This window comes from Anser cygnoides, chromosome 6 (genome assembly GCF_040182565.1).
Source record: "Anser cygnoides isolate HZ-2024a breed goose chromosome 6, Taihu_goose_T2T_genome, whole genome shotgun sequence".
Lineage (NCBI taxonomy): Eukaryota > Metazoa > Chordata > Aves > Anseriformes > Anatidae > Anser > Anser cygnoides.
In genome coordinates, this window is record NC_089878.1 from 14229136 (window position 1) to 14236339 (window position 7204).

The following is a 7204-nucleotide window of genomic DNA, read 5'->3' on the forward strand; positions in this document are numbered from 1 at the left end:
TTTGACTATGCTCACCACTCCATTCCTTAATTATTGTCAACTTTTTTTACTAGGTGTAGGAGTAGACTCTTAACCTAAGCAAAATAGCAATGTTGTTAGCAGGATTTAGTAACATTTCAGCCAGCGCAGCTGGTCCTTTTCTGTGGAATATAATTTAATGACCAACTCTTGTCATCTAACTGCCTGTGGTTGGCATATCTTTCAGTGTAAATGGACATATTGAATCCCTAACAAGATTAGTAAGGCGTTTTCTTCATGCACTTCTACCAATATCAAGAACATTAACTTCATTTCCTTTTTCTCAGGAAGATTGTGCTGGGTTTAACTGCTATAATTGAGGAGACTGGTCAGAGAGTATCCTGAAGCAGTGTATAAGGACAGTGTTGCTGTACTGCAGCCGTCTCTTATACTAGGTGTTACGTGTGGGGCCTTCTGTTGTTGCACTGTCTGCAGTTGTTTTGCTATGCAGAGCACTAAGAATGTATTGCCTAAGAATACTGAGGCTTTTACCTGCTTTTTTTACCTGCTTTTTTGCTAGAAAACTAAGATGAATTTCAGCTTAAATCTTTTGGCAGGTAGCAAAGGTGTTAGAAATGATTCATAATGAGATAGAAGACTTGGTAATTAGTATATCTAGCTTTTCATTGTAAATGCATTTTCAAACAGAAATCCTTACAGACATGGGAGTTCAGTTTCCTCTGAACTCTTAATGTAGTTGCTTCATCAAGTCTCAAATAAATTATGTATGTGCTGCTCAGAAGCTGCCCTATATAATTTATACCTCAATCAGAAAACTTGTGTGAACATCAGTTGCTTAGTAAGTCTAATGAGGGGTCGAACTAGAGTGAGGATATTTTTACATAAACACTTTCCTCACTTTTGCGTATTCCTTAGATGAATCACATTCACTTGTTATCAGTTTTCATACTTAATGTTTTTAGTGGCTTATGACTGCAAGTCAGTGTCCAGTACAAGCCATCTTCCCTGTCCCAAGGCATATTTTTGCAACTTAATCACAACACAGCACATCTTTGCCTCTACTCTTGCTGCAGTGTTGGGAGTGTTAATTTCAATATCAAGTTAACTACAGCTTCTGCTTTATTCTGCTTCAGAATTTCTGAAGTGCAGTGGTTTTTTTGTTTTGTTTTTGCAAAATGAAACTGCTTTGGGGAACACAGTACTAAGAGCTCTGTGTATGTGATCCAGAAATATTGGGTGGAAAAAAGGATGCAAGTTCTAAGCTTTTTGGTCCTGGATAGATCATGCACTTACCAGGTACCACCTCTTCTAACCAGGTAAGGAAATAAGTACTCTGTGTTCTGATTTGAACTGTTAAACCTCCTTATCCTAGAAACAATGAGCTGTGCCCCCAAGGGACTGCTGCTGAAACATTGATAAGTGTATTGAACTTGACTGCTAAATATGATCAGTGAAAATAAACAGCGGTGATAGACTGCAGTCATTGTAAGCAAGGGTCACTGTATTTGAAGTTGCTTATCAGTTCAGGCAGATAAGGCTGGCTTGCTTACGCGTGGTTTTCCACAAACAAAGGTCTGGGCATTTGTGTACAATCTTGCATCTTTAAAATAATAAAGGCTATGACTGCAGTTGGGAAATAATATAACCTCTCTGCACAGGTAACAGTGACTACCCAAGAATTAGATTAGGCCCTTAATTAGGACTTGGGCCTTTTGATGTTTTTTTAAAGTAGAAGCTCAAATCCTGAGGTACAAACCTCAGCCGCTCTTTTAAGAAGTAATTGTACTACAGGACATTTACGTAGAGCCTATACTATAGGTCACTGGTCTTTGCGAGGGACTTGATCCGTCCAAAAATGGATCTTTCATTTTGCCTGTTTAAAAAAAATAAATTACTAATGTAGTAATAAGGATAGGTGTTTTGATGTACTTGCAGAAAAACAGCTGGCCATGCTGATGATGGCAGTTGAAGTGAAACAGTTGGGATCTGTGGAGTAGGAGAATCTGAAATCTTTTAATATGATCCTTGCTGATGTACTAGGGTTAAGCCTAGAAGAGTGTAAACTTATTTTGGAAGAGTGGCTGAAAAGTTTAAAAGCATCTTGGATGATTGGGCACTTCAGCATTCTGACCTGCCATAGTGGGGCACAGTGTAGGACACATTTTGCTTTCTTTGCTTCCTGGGCTTTACAAACCTTGGAATTTTTTCTTTCTCTATAGTAGATAACAGACACTAACGGAAGCCACCAGATACATCCCCATTTCAGTTACTTACGAGGGGAGTATGGCTGCAAGGATGCACACAGCTGTGACTTTGCATTTGAAGAGTTACTGCTGTGCCTGGGATGCAGAAAGAAATGTGTCTCCGAACCATTCAAATCAGGAGATTCTTAATGTAAACCACTGGTGGCTTTTATGGTATGTGTCGCTCTTACGGTGATAAGAGTAGAAAAAGAGCTGATCTCATGATCTCACTGCAGTTCTTATTGCAGAGACCTCTCCCTTTTCAGGGATTTTGTGGCAGAGTATTGGTGAGGAGGGCAATCTTGACCGAGCCTTAGACAGTGTGGTCAAAGATCTGGCCAGAAGACATTTATCCCTCCCAGGGAAAGTCTTATGCAGAGCCTCCAGCAGAAAACAGCTTCACCATGCTGCAGGACACATGATCAACAGCCGGTCTTCTTGGAGCTGCCAGATGCTCACAAGGTAAGTGTCGCACTCACATCTGGGCAGATGATAACCCTTCATTTTCTCCTCTGCAAGAGGAGTTTCAAGTATGTGGGCCTGTCTGGCTTCTGGGCTAGGGTCCCCTACCTGCTTCTCCCCAGAGTCAGCCTGGTTTTTGGGTCCCTGTGTGCCCTTAATTATTTCAGAAGTGGTTTGTCAGCGCTCTTAGTGCACACACACACAGCATTACAGGCTGGTGCAGGTAATGTGCATGAGGTTATGTGGCCATGGCTGAGGTGTGACTTTCAAATCCAGCTAAACCACTTTCACCCATCTTCTACATACAGCTTTGTTTCTCAGGTGTCAGGGTGTTCCTCTCAGCTGTGAGTATCTATACTGAGTGACTGTATTTTCAGTAACGCTAATCTATGGTAGAAAGAGCTTCAGATCCAAGCGAAGTCTAGAAAAAACCCTCATTTGGATCAGAGTTGGTTGAGTTTGCCATGTGTATTTTCTGATCCTCACATTCCACCTCTAAAAACTGAGCTAATGCTTCCCGAGTCCTAGCAGTGTACAGGGCGCTCATTATTTATTTAGGAAACACAGTGAGAGCTCTGAATGTGATGTGAGGTGGTAGCGTGGGGAAGAAGAGGAAGGAAACTTGTCTGACAATGCAATGGCTACAAACGAGCTTGTCCAAGTCTGCATATCTGTCAAGAGGTTTCGCTGTAGACACGTTAAAGCCTTTCTCTTAGACGGAGTCAAAGTCAGATGTGTTTGAACGTATGACGTGTCCTTTTACATAGTGTCAAAGCAGAAGTTTGCTGTTGTAATGGTGTAGAATCACTTGAAAAATGACCTTTTAAGACTGGTGGCAATCAGCAAGTGGGGGAGAGCACTGAAAGCCAAGCTCGGGCTTTGTGGTGCTCTGCCACGGGATCAGAAAGGCTGTACAAAATGGCAGCTACCCTGGATGGGAGGCAGGCTCTTATTTATGCGCCTATGGATGCAACACCACAGCACTGACAATGGGAGTAAAAGAACTAAAATTGCCTATTACCCAATCAGTGCATTGCAGCACATTGAAGCAATATCGGGTAGCACTGTGGCAAGGGAGCGCGCTTCTTCCTCATAGCCAGCCTGCCCGCACAGGGGTGGGCACGAATGGAAAATGCAAAAACAATTCTTGCCCTTTGTTCCCATTCTCTGCATTTTTGCTAGGTTGAGGGCAGGCAGCTGCAGGAAAGGCGAGTGGTGTGCCTCGCCAAGTAGGGTGAGTACCACCAGTGGGGCTCCTGCAAGTGGGGCTTCTGCTCTTCCCAGGCTGGTGCTGGCTGCCCTGTGTGCTGCAGGGATGGGGCTACTCTCATATTCTGCACCGCAATGTTGGGTGCTGTCTCCGTACCTCACCATGTGGAAGTGACCCCTGTGCAGGAGCCTCTCACGTTCCTCAAATCCCACTGAAGTCTTTGGAACAGGACTGACGTGAGGTGTAAGCTCCATGCCATACATGCACCATGTCTCAGGATGCAGTTCCAGTGGCAGGGAGTGGTGGCAGGCAGCTAGTTCTCATTTCCTGCTGCATGCTGTTGTTGCCTGATAGTGCATCCATGCAAACAGTGATGTGTATCCATTTCAAACCCAGGGGGTATAGTACTGTCAGGTTGTAGTAGATAAACAAAATAATCAGAGATGTATAAGCCATCCCCAGCATCTCTTGGACATGTGAATGTGTCACAGGTAGGAAGAACACAAACACAGAAATCCAATTTCTAGGATCTCTGCTACAGCATCTTTTAAAAACATCAGCAGCAACAAACCAAAACCGAAGCCTTTGTCTAGACGCTTGTTTCCTAATGCTGAATGCCAGGAGTTATTTCTCTTGTACCTTTCTGGAGACTTTCTGGCTGGAGAATGTTCTCTTTCCAGAGGAAATCCTTTTAACTTTTAGCAGCTTGAGACTCTAATTGGATGAAATAATAGCTTGGCACTCCCCCAAGCAATATGATTTTTATCTTTTTTGTTGTCTGCAAAAGTCTGGCTTGTTCCAGTCTTGTGAGTCATGGAGGGAATGTGGATGGTAGAGGATGCTGGTGTCCAGACCGGGCTCTGGGTGATGTAGGCACGCGGTCCTCAGTGGGACATGGCCATGGAGGGCTGAGGTGTCCTCCCCAAAGCTGGGGTGGTTCTGCCTGCCCCAGGGCTGGCATTGTCTTGTCACCGATGCTGATGTGGCTCTGGCTAGCTTCGTTCTCATTAAGTTATTCAAAGGGAATTTTTTGTTGGCTACTGCTCTAGTTTTCTCCAGGTGACTCATCTTCTAATAATTATGGATTCGTGCTTTGTCTCTGCCAAACACTAACTATTCATCAGCTTCAACTAGCATGTTTTGATGTTTTCAGTGAAGACTTAGATTTGATGGTTTATTTAGCCCAGAAGTAAGCCTGATAGAGTAAACACCAGAGCTTTGAACCTCTCTGGATTTTGTTTCTGTATGGCAGATTAAACAAACCAAAGCATTCGGCGCAAGTCTCTTCCTGGGGCCTCAGGGTGCAGAGGAGCAGCCCTTGCCTTTGCTGTAACACCCTGCCCTCCTGTGTCCCCAGGGCGGGGTGGCCCTGCCTAGCCCTGCTGCCCTCAGCTCGGGCGCCAGGGAGGGTGGCTTACCCGGGCGAGGACGATGCTCTGGCTTCGACTGCAATACGTGCTAAGCAAAGGTGGTTGAGCTGCAGCAGGAAGCTGCAGGGGATCTCCTCTCGGATTCTCCTCTGGCTTATTAGAGTTTATCATCAGCTGGCTGAATGCCAACAGGACTGCACTGACCCTGCAGCTCCTCCTGGGGCTCTCAAGGCTGGGCTGTGCAGGACAGGCTTACGCTGAACCAAAACGAGGATTGCTGTGTGTCCCCTTGCCCTTCCCCAACAAGGAACCGCCAACCTCGTGTGCCAGCATCACTTCCCACAGGGCATTTCTTTCCCTTCTCCGTTTACCATCTTTACAGCTTGTTTTCCCTCTGGCATCTGCACGGCTGCCTCCAACAAAGCACTGGCAGACAATCTTATCTCAGGGCACAGCCTGTCCCGCTCTGCCTGCTGCGGCATCTCGGTTGCAGCAAGGTCTCTGCAGGATGCCACAGCAGCTCCGCTGCAAAAATGCTCGTGGAAAGGTCTGTGCTGTGCTCACCATTGCTTGGAGGGAGAATTATCCAGGTGGGAGGGGTGACTGAGGCTATTTTCCCCCTCCTAGGCTTATTTGTTTTATTTGCAAGGCTTTTTGTGTGTGTGTGTGTGTGTGTGTCCCCTGGGTTTGTGGTTTTTGTATTTTGGTGATCCAAATGGTTGTGCTCTGTGGCATCTGTGGGAAAGGGCCTTGCATGGATTTCAAGAAATGAGGCTTTAAACCTGCCAGGGAAGAGAGGTTGAGAACTTTCACTGCTTATGCCTTCAAGCAGATATTCCTAATAACTAATGCACCTGAAACTATTAAAATACGGATACAAATAGCGCCAGAATTAATTAAAGAAACTTAACCATTTTTCTTGCCCAGCCACACCTTGCAAATGAGGAAATATTTAGTCTTATGCAAAAATTTTAAAGAGATCAGCCTGAAAGCCTTGTGGCATCTGCTTCATGCACATTGCTGGGGCAGTATCAAGGCATTTCGCGGAGCTCTTAGTGAAAGGTGTTTGTTCTCTAAAGGCTTGCTGTTACAGCCTCACGTCTTCTGCAAAGTCTACAGGAGGCTGAGAGTTTCTGGGCGCAGTGCTGAAGACTGGACCCATTACAGTGAATGGCAGTCCTGTTTGCTTTCCGAGGAGCTTATAAATGGACTCTCAGATGCTGTGTCAGTGGGCAAGCACTCAATATGACTGGTGTTGTAGTGAGGTGAGTTTTATGGTTAGAGCCTCGTTCAGCAGCCAGCCATCTGCGTTATCAGACTGTTTACTTTTGTTTCTGAAGTCCAACACATGTGCATCACTTTACTAAGCACAGGGGCCAAGGAACTGTTATATGCCACTGCTTTTGGCTGGCTCCCAACATATGCATTTTTAGGGTTTATTTTCCTTTCTTTTAGCATGAAGTTTAGAAACTTTTGCTGACAAAAGCTGAAATAGCAATTTAATCACATGAGTCTACAGAGCTGTCAAAAATATCAAGTAGCATGAAGTTTGCAATAAGTCATTGGAACTTGGAACCCTGCTGCTGACAGTTGAGCAACTACCACTTGCTGAGGTCAAAACTACAAAAAAAAAAAAGCTTTAAGTGCATTTTTAACCTTAAAAAAAAAAAAAAGGTCAATGTGGAAAAGCTGAATCTATGCTTATGTGTTTGTGATCTCTCCATCAAATTTGCTCAACATGCCATGTGAAATCCAGGTTTTCTTTGGCTGTCAGATGTTGACCATAATCCCCTTGTGAAGCCCTGCCCTTCAGAAATGTCAGCAGTCAATGGATTTGCCCACCTGTAGCTGTGCATCACAGGTTCCCGGGGAGAAGGGGGAAGATGGAAAGCAAGCACGGAGCCCTGCATGGTCGTGCCTCGTGCTAGTGACCTGTGGGT